Genomic DNA, 14,275 nt, shown 5'->3' with positions numbered 1-14,275 from the left:
AGCAAAACTAGAACACCAGATAAATATAATCAAAACAGAGTTGGTGTCACAGACAAGACAGACAGACATTAAGCGAAATGTGTTACCAGAGATCAAGAGGGCCATTATAAACTAATGGAAGTTCAATTTGTTAAGAAGACAAGCCTTGACAAATATAATGCATACCACATTCTCTAACCATAATACAATAAAGAAAGAAATCAGTAATGAAATGATAGCCAGGAGAATTAAAGATGGACTTTGTTTAGATTCAAAAGAATACTTGTCTCTTTGAGCCTCGTATTTCATAAACACAACACACACTCTGACCTGGAAACTTTGACCCCAGCCTACCATACATATAACTAATCTATTTTAAGGGCTCAATCTGTGCCCTGTTAAAATTTCATGGCACAGATAACTTATTTACCCAGTACTGGGTATGGAATAGAGAGCTCCAAGTGATTGCTTCCTGGTTTCCCTTTAGCTAACACTCCTTTCCTTCTTAAAGGGAAGTTCTGGTCTCATATTATTCTCAAAGCAGGGCCTTTTCTTATGTGTTTTTTTTCCTTATGTGGCTCTAATAGCTTTTGGGTATATCAGAGTTAGCTTTCACTAATGAGACTATAGCTATGAGAGCGGGGATTTGGGTGTGTGTTTATTCATAGCTGTTTCGCAGTGCCTGTGATCATATCACACTTGGGTTAGCACTTATTTATAGTAACAACAAAACCAGCCTCTGCCTTTCGGGTAGTGCAGGCCAGACTCGTACCTTATTACTGTAACCGAGAAGTAAAAATGAACTAATTATAATGACTGAATCTTTAGATAGATACTTTCTTACTTTCCCACGTATTATAAGATGGTCAAAGGAAAATGTTGGAGGTTGCAGAACTGTAACCCAGCTGCATTGATCTTTGATAATGTTATGTAACTATACAACCTTTATCTCACGATTGTCCAAACTCAGAACTGAGTTATACCTCCTTATCCTGTTTTACAACTTCGGAATCTTATAATCACAAAGACAGCCCCTAATATTTGTTAAGGAAGGAACTTGAGTTACCCCAGAACTAACCCTCCCCAGTTGCTTAAACTATTTTACTAGACAAAGCTAGCATATAATCAATCCAAACATGCTCAATAATTACATCATCTCTAACTTCATTATCCTACAGCCTGCTATTATTTTGTGACTCTAAAACTCTCAGTTACTGCAGTTCGGGGAGACAGAGTTTTTGACCACTAGGGCCATCTGATCTACTTCAGGCTTAGCAGTAAATTCTTTTTCTTTGATATGCCAGTGTGTCAGGAATTGGTCATTTGAGCGCATCGGGCAGAGAACCTCCCACTTTTGGTCGCTATCATTATGACAACACAGTTGAGATATGATAAGTGCATAGTTACTCATCAGGATACTGTTTTATCAGCACACACACCCTCTGCAGACCTAAAGAGCATGCATCTAAAAAGTCAGCACTTAAGGCCAGGGAAGAAAATGGAAAACCTCCTTCTACGATGTCAACCTACACTTTAGGGTCAGTTGATCCCCTAGAAGCAGACACCAGACAGAGTTGGACATAGGAGAGCTTTATTGGGGATAAAGCCTCTGGAAGACAAAGGAAAGAGGGGGAAGGAGTAGGCAGGGAGTCTTCTGATTCCCCTGCAGATATGACTCTTGTGCAAAGAGAGGGTAGACAAGGATTATGCAGATAGCCTCAGACTGTGATGCCTCTGTGAGAAGGCGTGGCCAGGCGCTCAGGGAGCCCAGGTGCTTAGACGGCTCATAGATGGGACCCACCTGGCTAAGTACAGGTCCTCAGACCTCCTGCTTAGTTGTTGGCTGGGGTCTGCCTGAGGAGCACCCGGCACCAGGTTACAAGCTGAAGCAGAGCTGGAGGCATCCACAGCTGGAGGCTCTCAGCTCCCTGCATATCTTGTAGCAAGTACTCTCTCGTCTTTTTAATACACTCGATTTTTTAGAGCAATTGTAGGTTTCTGAAAAAAATTATACATAAAGTACAGACTTCCCATATTCCTCCCCCAGAGTTTTTTCTACTTTGAACATTTTGCATTAGTGTGGGACATTTATTACAACCTATGAAACAATATTATCAGAATTATATTACTAACTAAAGTCCACAGTTTACATTAGGGTTCATTTTTGGGGTTATGTGTTATGTGCTTCTATGGGTTTTTTTTCTAGTTTACTTTAATTTTTACTATGGTAATATATAAAAAAAACAAAATTTCCCATTTTAACTACGTTCAAATAAACAACTCAGTGGTATTAATTGCATTCACAATGTTGTGCTAACTTGGCCACCATCCATCACCAAATATTTCCATCATCCTTAATAGAAACTCTGTCTCCATTAAGCAATAAATAAATCCGCATTCTCCCTCTCCCACCCCAGAAAGTTCACTCTTGAAGATAGCTGTGTGGCACCTCTCCATGGCTGCTAGAACCGGGATACTTGCAAAGGACTTGTATCACTGCAGCTCTGTGACCAAGGCTTGTGATGCTGTGGGCTCTGACAGCAGACACTGTGGGCTTAAGTCCTGGCACTGTCAATCACTGCTGTGTGACCTCAAGCAGAACACTGAATGTGTCTGAGTCTCAGATTCCCATGATTTGGGGGCTTTGTCATTTCCAAACTCCTTTTGTATTAACCCTCTTGTAGAGAACTAATTGATTGAGTCTCTCTGCATCTCCAAAACTGAACCACTGAGAGAAACAAATGGTATATCCATATTGGGTCATGGGCACCTCCATGATAATGGAGGTGGTGAAGGTGGAGGTGGTGAGGACGACGATGGAGGTGGTGGTGATGATAATGGAGGTGGTGAAGGTGGAGGTGGTGAGGACGACGATGGAAGTGGTGGTGATGATAATGGAGGTGGTGAAGGTGGAGGTGATGACGATGGAGGTGGTGAAGATGGAGGTGGTGAAGGTGGAGGTGGTGAGGATGACGATGGAGGTGGTGAAGGTGGAGGTGATGACAATGGAGGTGGTGAAGATGGAGGTGGTGGTGACGATGGAGGTGGAGAAGGTGGAGGTGGTGGTGACAATGGAGGTGGAGAAGATGGAGGTGGTGGTGACGATGGAGGTGGAGAAGATGGAGGTGGTGGTGACGATGGAGGTGGAGAAGATGGAGGTGGTGGGAGTGATGGTGATAGTCTTTGTGAAGGAGCATTCAAGAGGAGGAGGAGCAGGAGGAAATAATTGGTTGGCAGAAAAGGCATTATCTATTCCCAAATTATAGATGAGGAAGTTGAAATTCAGAAATATTAAATGACTTGGCCAAAGCAACCAACAAGTCAATTGCTGATAGATCTCAAGTAGTGGAGTGCTTGTAAATGTTGACAACCATCTCTCTGGGGGTAAAACCTTGATTTGTAGTATTCACTGATTTCCATGGTACAAATGCTTCTACCTTGGCCAATTCTAAACTAGCAATATGACATCACTGAACACAGAGTTGGGAAGAAAGATGCAGCATTGCCACCATATAGATAGAATAGATGTAAAAAAAATCTGAAGAGCTTAAACAATAATAAAATGGAGTAAAATAATTATGAAAGGATGTGTTTTTAGTATTTATTACCTTAGATCTTAATATATATATTAATGACAAAAGATCATAATCAGAAAATCAGAGGAAACTGGCAAAAAGTTTTGTTTTGTTTTGTTTTTTTGGAAATACCCCTTAGTGGTGAGAGTTGTGTTATGGTTGGGACCGTGTGTCAACATGTCCAGGTGATGATGCCCAGTTGTCTGGTCAGGCAAGCACTGGCCTGTTACTGAAAGGACATTTCATGGCTGGTTAATAAACCACAGAGCTGGTAATCATCAGCACATTGATTGCATCCATGGGTGATTACATCTGCAGTCAGCCAAGGGGGGTGTCTTCTGCAACCATTGAGCTTTAATCTAATCTGTCCAAGGCTTTAAAGGAGAAGTCAGAAGGGAGAATCACCCTCTCTGCTTCAGCCAGTCAGCCTTTCCAAGGGAGTTCATTGAAGACCTTCATTGGAATTGCCTGCCTTGAGGCTGCCCTATGAAATTGGAACTTGTGCATCCCCACAGTTGCATAAGACACTTTTATAAAATCTCATATCTGTAGATATCTCCTGTTGATTCTATTTCTCTAGAGAAACCTGACTAATATGGCTTGGTACCCAGAGTGGTTCTTGAGAAACAAAATCTTAAAAATGGGTTTTAGAAATTGGTTTTCTTCTATGACTAGACTCAAAGGCACTAATGACTCTATTTCCAATAGTCAAGATGGCACTGATAGTCTATGGTGTGAGATGGCAACAGAGATATGCAAAATATCACCATTTGATTCTGCTAATCATATGCTTATATGAGATAAGGTTCTGGGTGGCAGTGTTTTTGACATCTTAACAGAGGTTTGTGGAGTTAAGAAGTATAATGATGCTGGCTGGTTATTCTTAGATATGCTGGATACAGTTAAAAGAGAAAAGGATGAGCTGAAGGCTTCAAATTTGCAACTTAAAAGCCATAAGAAAGATGTAAAATTTCTATGTGTGCCCTGAAAGAAAATCTTGTTTCCTGTGGTTGCAGACTTGAGATCTGTGAAAACCAGAAACCCCTCCCCTCCAAAAAAAAGACCCAGAGTCTCATTGTGCAAGTGCAGATTTACAATGTAAGCTAAAATCTCACCCTTGCAGGGTGTCTGCTGTTAAAGCAAAGGCACTGATTGGAAAAGAATGGGATCCTGAAAATTGGGATGGAGACATATGGATTGGTAATGATGGCAGTGGGGACATTGGAACTCTGAATTCTGCTGAGTCTTTGCTAGATAAACCTGTAATGATCTGCTCTGAGGAAACTCACCCCACCCCCCAGCCCAACCTCCAGCCTGCCTTGAGGAAACAGCCAATCTCCAGTCTCCATTTAAGAAAGCTTCTAGATCTCCAGTCTGCCCTGAGGAGTCTGCCATCCAACCAACACCTAAAGAGAGTAACCCTTCAGTGCCTGCTAAATCTGTAACCACCTTCCCTAGGGAAATAGCTCTCACTCCTCTGTCTGGAAGGATTACTCCTGTTTCACCAGATGAAAGTGCAATGAAATGCCCTCAGGTAATTAACATGAAGGACACTTCTAATTCTTTTCATGACCCACCCCCAGCACCCCTCTTTTCTTCAAGACCTATAGCTAGACTAAAATACCAACAGACCCTGAAAGGTGAGGTACAAAGTGTGACCTGTCAGGAATTATGCTATAGTCTCAAAGAACTGCATGAGTTTTCTAATTTACATACGCAGAAAACAGGGAAATATGTGTGGGAACAGATATTAAGGGTGTGGGATAATGGTGGAAGGAATATAAAATTGGATCCCACTAAGTTATTCATCAATAAAGTTGATTTTATTGGTATAGGCCGACTAAGCAGAGATTCTATATTCAATGTTGTAGCTCAAGGGGCTAGAAAGGGCATTAACAGTTTGTTTGGGTGGTTGGCTGAAACCGGGATCAAAAGGTGGCTGATATTACCTGAGGTTAAATGCCAGAACTGCCCAGGTATAATGTAGATGAGGGGATCCAGAGGCTAGAAAGATTGGAATGTTAGAGTGGATTGATCATGGAAGACCTGCTCACACGTCCCAGGAATGTCCGGAGGACATACCTCTTATCAGGACTTTGAGGAATACATTTGTGAGACTAGCACCATCATCCCTGAAGAGCTCTGAAGTCGCACTTCTCTGTAGGTCAGATATTTCTGTGAGAACTGCTGTTGCTGAGCTGGAATACATAAACATAATAGGGATGATCAGATCTTAAGTTGGCAGAAGTCATGTGGCAACAGTTAATCACCATGGACAATGTGGGCATGGCCCCCAGCAGACTGAAAGCAGCAGTCAAAATAATGACTCTCAGAGCCTTTGGGGCTGGCTAATAGATTATGGGGTACCTAGTAGTAAAATAGATGGGGGTCTACTAAATTCTCGTTTAATGTGTATAAGAAGAGTTCTAGGTCAAGGGAATAAAAGAATAACTTAAATTACAAAAAGAGAGTCATGGCCCCTTAATCAATTCCCAAACTTGAGACAGTTTGCAACCCAGAGTTCCTTGATTGAGGGTGTGCTAGTTTGAAAGGATTATATACCCTAGAAAAGCCATGTTTTAATCCTGATCCAATCTTGAGGGAGCAACCTTTTCATTTAATCCCTATTCAAATTTGTATGCTGAAAATTTGCTTAGATTATCTCCACGGAGTTGTAACTCACCCAGTTGTGGGTATTAACCTTTGAGGGAGATGTGACTCCACCCATTCCATGCAGGTCTTGATTACTTTATTGGAATCCTATAAAAGAAGATGCATTTTGGAAAAAAAAGTTTTAAAGCCTCAAGCAGAGCCACAGAGACACAAGAGCCTACACATCCAGATACCTTTGGAGATGAAAGAATGTGCCCCCAGGGGAGCTTCATGAAACCAGAAGCCTGGAGAGAAAGCTAGCAGATGTTGCCATAGTCACCATGTGCCTTTTCAGATGAGAGAGAAACCCTGAACTTCACTGGCCTTTTTTGGGTCAAGGTAATCTCTTGTTGGTGCTTTTAATTTGGACATTTTTATAGACTTGCTTTAATTGGGACATTTCCACAGCCTTAAAACTGTAAACTTGCAACTTATTACATTCTCCTTTTAAAAAGCCATTCCATTTCTGGTATAGTGCATTCTGGCAGCTATCAAACTAGAACGGAGGGGAAGGCCAGGTACTCTGAGGGAAGGACCCTGTTACACTGCCAATCATTCACAGTGCTAACCTTCCTCCCAGCCTTCCCCAAGGAGACCTACAGCCTTTTCCCAGGGTGGCTATCCACTGGGGAAAAGGAAAGGATCAGATATTTCAGGGATTATTAAACACTGGTTCAAAAGTGACACAAATTCCAGGGGCTCCAAAATGTCCCTCTGGGCCACCAATCAAATTAGAGGCTTTTGAAGGTCAGGTGATCAATAGTTTTAGCTCAGTTCCATCTCACAGTGGGTCCAGTGAATCCCCAGACCCAATCTGTGGTTATTTCCCCATTTCAGAATGCATAATTAGGACAGACACACACAGCAACTGGCAGAATCCCCACATTGGTTCCCTGTCTCATGGAGTGAGGGCTGCTATGGTAGGAAAGGCCAAGTGGGGGCCACTAGAACTGCCCTTACCTAGCAAAATAGTAAATCAGAAGCAATGCTGGGTTCCTGGAGGGATTATAGAGATTAGTCCCACTCTTAAGGACTTGACAGAAGCAGGAGTGGTGATTCCCACCACATCCTCATTCAACTGTCCTATTTGGCCTATGCAGAAAACAGATGGGTCTTAGAGGATGACAATGGATTATGGGAAACTTAATCAGGTGGTGATTCCAATTGCAGCTTCTGTTCCAGATGTGGTGTAATTGCTTGAACAAATCAACACATCCCCTGGTACCTGGTATGCAGCAATTGATCTGGCAAATGCTTTTTTCTCAATAGCTGTTTAGTGAGGACCACCAGAAATAATTTGCTTTCAGCTGGCAAGGGCAGCAGTATACCTTCACTGTCCCTCCCCAGGGATATATCAAGTCTCCGGCCCTATGTCACAATCTTCTCCGCAGGGAACTTTTTTTGTTTCTCCTTCCCACAAGACATCACACTGGTCCATTATATTGATGCTATCATGTTGATTGGACTTATTGGAGCAAGAAGTAGAAACTACTCTAGACTTACTGGTAAGGCATTTGTGTTACAGGGAATAGGACATACATCCAACAAAAAAATACAGGGGTCCTCCACTTAAGTAAAATTTTTAGGTGTTCAGTGGTAGGGGGCATGCTGAGATATCCCTTCTAAGGCGAAGGATAAACTGTTGCATCTGGCCCCTCCTACGACAAAAAAAGAGGCACAATGCCTAGTTGGCCTCTTTGAATTTTGGAAACAGCATATTCTTCATTTGGTGTGCTACTCTGGCCCATTTATGAGTGACAAGAAGAGTTGCTAATTTTGAGTGGGGATCAGAACAAGAGGAAGCCCTGTGACAAGTTCAGGCTTCTGTACAAGCTGCTCTGTCACTTGGGCCATATGATCCAGCAGATCCAATGGTGCTGGAAGTGTCAGTGGCAAATAGAGATGATGTCTGGAGCCTTTGGCAGGCCCCTATAAGAGAATCACCACACAGACCCTTAGGATTTTGCAGTAAAGCCTTACCATCCTCTGCAGATAACTACTCAACTTTTGAGAAACAGCTTTTGGCCTGCTACTGGGCTTTAGTAGAGGCTGAATGCTTAACCATGGGCCACCATGTTACCATGAGACCTGAGTTGCCTGTTGTGCTCTGGGTATGGTCTGACCCACTAAGCCAAAAAATTGGGTGTGCACAGCAGCACTCCATGGAAACGGTATAGGGCAGGCCACAGTGGCGCAGCAGGCAGGGTTCTCACTTGCCATATCGGAGACCTAGGGTCGATTCCCGGTGCCTGCCCATTCAAAATTAAATTAAATTAAATTAAAAAATGGAAATAGTTCATATGAGATAGGGCTTGAGCAGGTCCTGAAGGCACAAGTAAGTTACATGAGGAAGTGGCTCATATGCCCATGGCCCTATTCCTGCCTTATTATCTTCTCTTTTACAGCCCAGAGCTGTGGCCTCTTGGGGAGTTCCTTACAATCAGTTGACTGAGGAAGAGAAAACTCAGGCTTGGTTTACAGATGATTCTGAACAATATGCAGATACCACCCGAAGTGGACAGGTGCAGCACTACAACCCCATTCTGGGATGTCCCTGAAGGACAGTGGTGAGGGGAAATCCTCCCAGTGGGTGGAACTTTGAGCATTGCACCTTGGAAGGAGAACTGGCCAATGGTGAATTTGTCTACTGATTCGTGGGCTTTTGCTAATGATTTGGCTTGGATGGTCAGTGATTTGGAAAAAGCATGATTGGAAAATTGGTGACAAAGAGGACTGGGGAAGAGGTCTGTGGAAAGACCTTTCTGAGTGAGCAAAAAACATGAAAATACTTGTGTCCGAGATGAGTGGTCACCAGAGGGTGACTTCGGCAGAGGAAGGTTTTAATAAAGTGGATAAGATGACCTGTTCAGCGATAACCGTTATCTTCTTTCCCCAGCCTCTCCTGTCATTGTCCAATGGACTCATGAACAAAGTGGTCATGGTAGTAGGGATGGAGGTTATGCATGGGCTCAGCAACATGGACTTCCACTCACCTGGCTACAGCCAATGTTGAGTGCCCAATCTGCCATAGCCAGGATTTATGGGTCCAACAATCAAGGGGTAGACATGGGAGTGACACCACTCACTATCACCCCTACTGATCCACTAGGAAAATTTTTGCTTCCTGTCCCTGCAATCTTAAACTCTGCTGGTCTACAGGTCTCAGTTCCAAAAGGAAGAGTCCCCCTACCAGGAGACATCACAATGATTCCACTGAACTGGATTCCACTGACTGCCCCTGGTCACTTTGGGCTTCTCATGCCTCTGAATCAGCAGGCAAGGAAGGGGACTACTTCACTGTTGGGGTGATTGATCCTGACTATCAAGGGAAAATAGGACTGCAGCTACACAATGGAGGTAAAGAAGAGTTTTCCTGGAACACAGGAGATCCCCCAGGGTGTCTCTTAGTAGTGCCATGCCCTGTGATTAAAGTCAGTGGAAAACTGCTACAACCTAATCCAGGCAGGACTACCAATGGCTCAGAAACTTCAGGAATGAAGGTTTGGGTCACCCCACCTGGCAAAGAACCACAACCAGCTGAAGTGCTTGCTGAGGGGAAAGGGAACATGGAATGGGTAGTGGAAGAAGGTAGTGATAAATATGAACTTCAACCACGTGATCAGTTACAGACCTGAGGACTGTGATAGTATGAATGTTTTTCCCTTGCCTTGTTATGAGTATGTTTGCATCTGTACATAAAGCAAATATCTTTGTTTTCATCTCTAACTTATCCCCTTATCATATGACATAAGTTGTATTGTTCATGTTGTAGTATTTAAGTTACAGAATATTGAGTTTAAAAATGAATGTTACCCAAGGACTTTGACCCCATTATGGAGAGATTTAGTGCACTTCCAGTTGTATGCAGGACAGCTGAGTATTGTTAGGTAAAAAAAAAGCCTGTTAATGTGTTCTATTTAGAGATCAACATGTTTCAAGGTGATGTGCATAGCTGCCAGGTTGACAAGGAGTCATGTGTCAACTTGGCCAGGTGATGGTGCCCAGTTGTCTGGTCAAGGAAGCACTAGCCTGACTGTTACTACGAGGACATTTTGTGGCTGGTTAATAAACCAGAAGGCTAGTTTATTAAATCATCAGCACATTGATTGCATCCACGGCTGATGACATCTGCAGTGGGCAAGGGGAGTGTCTTCCACAATTAGTGGTGTTTACACCAATTAGTTGATGGCTTGAAAGACTCAGGAGCTCACAAACCAGTTACCTTACACTCGGCCTTTTCACAGATCGAGGTCCGAAAAAACCACTGGCAGGGTTCTGACGTCACTTGGCAGCACCCCATCCAGTTTTTTTTTTTTTTTTTTCCTGTGGCTTGAGGGATTTTTCCCAGGCTGTGGGCTTAAACCGCTAGGCAGCCATGACTTATCATTTCCACGGGTCTTGCTTGCTCAGATTGTTTTTCACTATGCTAAAATGCAGTTCAAATTGTGATGCCTTATCACTTTGATTGTCATCCCGTATTTAAAGTTCCTTAACACTGCCTTATACTGTGTTTCTCTTCTTGGAAGGTATTACCTCTTCGTGTTTTCCTCTGCTTTGTCTGCCTTATAGTGAACCCCCAAAAGTATGGTCCTCCCCTCAGATCCTTCTCGGGAGCAGACTGCCTGGGGCTGGGGAAGGCAAATGCTCACTCCAAACTCAGAATGAGGATTCCCTCAGAGGTCCACAGGAAGCCCTAAACTGGAGTTTGTGTTTTGCTCCGATGTCATCCCCAGGGATGACATTCCCAGGGCGGCTGTGGGAGCCACCATCCTTGAGCTAGTCTGCACCATTTGCCTTGAAAAAAAAAGAGCAATGGGGGTGGGGAGGGAAATCTGCCCCCCCCCCCCCCCCCCCCGTCGGCGCCATCAGTGCTACCAGGTCTTCCCTTGTCCCGCGGCCTGGGCCACCCCCTCGCCTGGCCGGAGCGTGGGGCGCCCTTTCTGGCCACTCCCCTCTCCTCTGGGGCCGACTCATCCCAAGATGTCCCCAGAGCCCGCCCGTGACTTTCTGCTTCCTCGCCCCCTAGATTTGTAGGATTCCGCCAGGGCGTGGGGCCAGCGGGTTCCTCGCGGACGTGACTACAGGAAGAGTGGTTTCAACTGCGGGTTGCCCCCCGGGGGTTGGGGGGAGGCCAGGCTGTCTCGTCCCGCCCCCTCCTGCCCTCCGCCCCTTCCCGATGGCCACAGCACGACAGCCCATCAGAGACCTCTCTTGGCCTAGTCCGTGTCTCCGTGGTCACTTTAGGCCATGCGCTTGCAGGTTGGGGTTGTTGCACTGTGGAAAACAGGACTGAGCCCGGGAGGTGGTGGGGTGGAGTGGCAGTGTCCCCAGCTCTGCAAATGCCTGGCGCCTGCTTGTTCCCAGGTCCAAAGGAACCCGGACAGGGGCAGTTGCCTTTGCTGGGAGGAGAGAAAAAGGATGAATTACTAACGGGTTTTTGCAAACTAATACATGGGAAATAGGAATACATCTCATTTTATGCTGTATTTTGTATCTTAATTTTTTTTTTTTTTTGGAAACACATCAAAATAAATCACGACATGTGATTTATGCAGTGTGGCCCCCTGGTCTTCCCCAGCCTGGTGGGTCTGGCCTGGACTCGCCTCTGCTGGCTGCAGGGAGCCAGGCAGGTCTCTGGGCTTGGATGCCATCCCTGGGGGTACCTGCTGCCTCCTCGCCCACCTGCTGAGCAGACCTCCTGAGCCCTGCCCATTGGGCAGCAAATGCCAGAACCCAAGATGAGTCATGGAGCAGGAACAGAGAGGGCGCAATACCTGGAGGATTTCCCTTCAGGGTAATCCTCTTCGTGTTTTCCTCTGCTTTGTCTGCCTTATAGTGAACCCCCAAAAGTATGGTCCTCCCCTCAGATCCTTCTCGGGAGCAGACTGCGTGGGGCTGTGTTTTCTTCTGCAATCTTTTATGAACCCAGCTGTTTCAAAGAGCTGAAGCTCTTGTGTTTGCAGCAATGACTTTTGAACTTCATTTGCCCACATCCTGGGGTGGGTTCCAGCAACTTGTTGATGTGCCACAGTATGAGAAGGTGGAGCCTTTAGTGCGGGGTCTTCAAGCTTCACACCAGGCAGGCCCGGACCCATCACTAACACTTCTTGCCATAGATGTGTTGTGGGACAAAATGTGGATAATCTGTCCAGTGCACTCCGTGACCAATCCTGAGACACCCGGGTTTCAAAGAGAGAATTTTGGTTTTTTTTCTCATTTTAACCATTTTTTTTATTAATTTTAAAAAAAACAACAAACGAACAAATACATTCCTAACATATGATCATTCCATTCTACATATATAATCAGTAATTCACAATATCATCACATAGTTGCATATTCATCAGTTGCATATTCATCATCAAAGAGAGAGTTTTTGTTGCATTTGTGCAAAGCAAGAGATAAAAGTCTCAGCTCTGTTTTCCCCAAATTGGAGAAATGTGGGGTTTTTATGAAATTCAAACAAAGGAAGGTAGAGAGAGTGATGCTGGGATGATAGGAGGTATCGATTGATTTGTTCAGTTGGACGTGTGTAAATGCTGCTCTTGTGAACTGTCAAGAGCTGGCTGGGACAAACATTGGGGTACTAAACTCAGGTGTAATTTGCTTAATTAACATGCACTAGGAACTGACAAAGTCTGGCAGGGGTAATACATAAGGTTGTAAATAGTTCAATTTATAATAGATAATAAGTAAGGAGACAAAGTTAAGTAACAAGGGGTGGCAAATAAACAGACTAAGTGGATTTAAGGTTTGATAAAATCCAGCTAAGTCAGGTTGGGTGTAATTAGGGTATTCAGACAGGGCCAACCACTCGTTAACCCTTTACTGTCCAATTTCATACGGTTATAAAGCATAGCACCAGTGTTTCTGCTCCTCCCCGCTCGACAGCCTCATCTTCTCATGCAGAGCCAGCTGCATCTCTGAAGCATGGTGGAGAAGGTCAGAATAAACGGATTTGACCGTATTGGGTGCCTGGTCACCGGGGCTGCTGCAAACTCTGGCAAAGTGCAGGCATAGCCATCAATGACCCCTTCGCTGACCGCAGCTACAAGGTCTACGTGTTCCAGTATGATTCCACCCGTGGCAAGTTCAAAGGCACCACTGAGGCTGAGCACGGGAAGCTTATCATCAGCGGGACTCCCATTACTATCTTCCAGAAGCGAGATCCCACCAACCTCAAATGGGGAGATGCGGGCGCTGACTATGTTGTGGCATCCTCTGGTGTCTTCACGACCATGGAGAAGGCTGGGGCTCACCTGAAGGGTGGTGCCAAAAGAGGCGTCATCTCTGCCCCTCCGGCCGGTGCCCCCATGTCTGTGATGGGCGTGAACCAGAAGAAGTACGACAACTTCCTGCACCACCAGCTGCCTGGCCCCCCAGGCCAGGGTCATCCAATGCAACTTTGGTATTGTGGAAGGACTCGCGACCACTGGCCACGCCACCACTGCCACCCAGGAGACTGTGGATGGCTCCTCTGGGAAAATGTGGCGTGACGGCCATGGGGTTGCCCAGAACATCATCCCTGCATCTGCCAGCACTGTCCAAGGTAGTGGGCAAGGTCATCCCGGAGCTGAACGGACAGCTCACGGGCATGGCTTTCCATGTCCCCACCCCCAATGTGTCCGTCCTGGATCTGACCTGCTGCTGGCTGGAGAAAGTGGCCATGTACGATGACATCGAGAAGGTGGTGAAGCAGGCGTCAGAGGACCTCCTAAAGGGCCTGAGGACGAGGCTGTGTCCTGCGACTTCAGCACTGACACCCACTCTTCCACTTGTGAGGTGGAGGGTGGCATCGTCCCCAATGACCACTTTGTTGAGCTCATTTCCTGATATGACAATGGGTTTGGCTACAGCAACAGGGTGGTGGGCCTTATGGTCTGCATGGCCTCCAGGGAGTCTGAGTCCCTGGGCCACCAGCCCCAGCGACAGCATGAGGGGAAGAGAGGCTGCCAGCTGCTGGAGAGTCCTGGCCCCAACTCGATCCCCCAGGGCTGAAAATCGCCCGTCCTCCACAGCTTCCACCCAGACCCCCTGAAGAAGGGGAAGGGCTGAGAGCCCTACCTTGT

The 14,275-nt window shown here is 45.5% G+C and overlaps 1 long non-coding RNA gene across 4 annotated transcripts in view; it reads right to left on the bottom strand.

Annotated features, from left to right (window-relative positions):
- The window catches only part of LOC143666799 (uncharacterized), a 42,215-nt gene extending 28,220 nt beyond the window's left edge, over nucleotides 1-13,995 (bottom strand). For 3 of the 4 annotated variants that reach the window (XR_013167730.1, XR_013167729.1, XR_013167731.1), the window contains exons 1-3: nucleotides 13,848-13,995; nucleotides 13,385-13,465; nucleotides 5,637-5,752 (exon numbers count right to left, since the gene is read on the bottom strand). This is a non-coding gene — a long non-coding RNA (uncharacterized LOC143666799). The remainder of the gene's footprint in view (nucleotides 1-5,636; nucleotides 5,753-13,384; nucleotides 13,466-13,847) is intronic. The other variant, XR_013167732.1, reaches the window with a different exon arrangement.
- Nucleotides 13,996-14,275: the final 280 nt, after the last annotated feature.

This window comes from Tamandua tetradactyla, chromosome 23 (genome assembly GCF_023851605.1).
Source record: "Tamandua tetradactyla isolate mTamTet1 chromosome 23, mTamTet1.pri, whole genome shotgun sequence".
NCBI lineage: Eukaryota > Metazoa > Chordata > Mammalia > Pilosa > Myrmecophagidae > Tamandua > Tamandua tetradactyla.
Note: the sequence above shows the minus strand (reverse complement) of the source record. Positions and strands in the feature narration are given on the sequence as shown.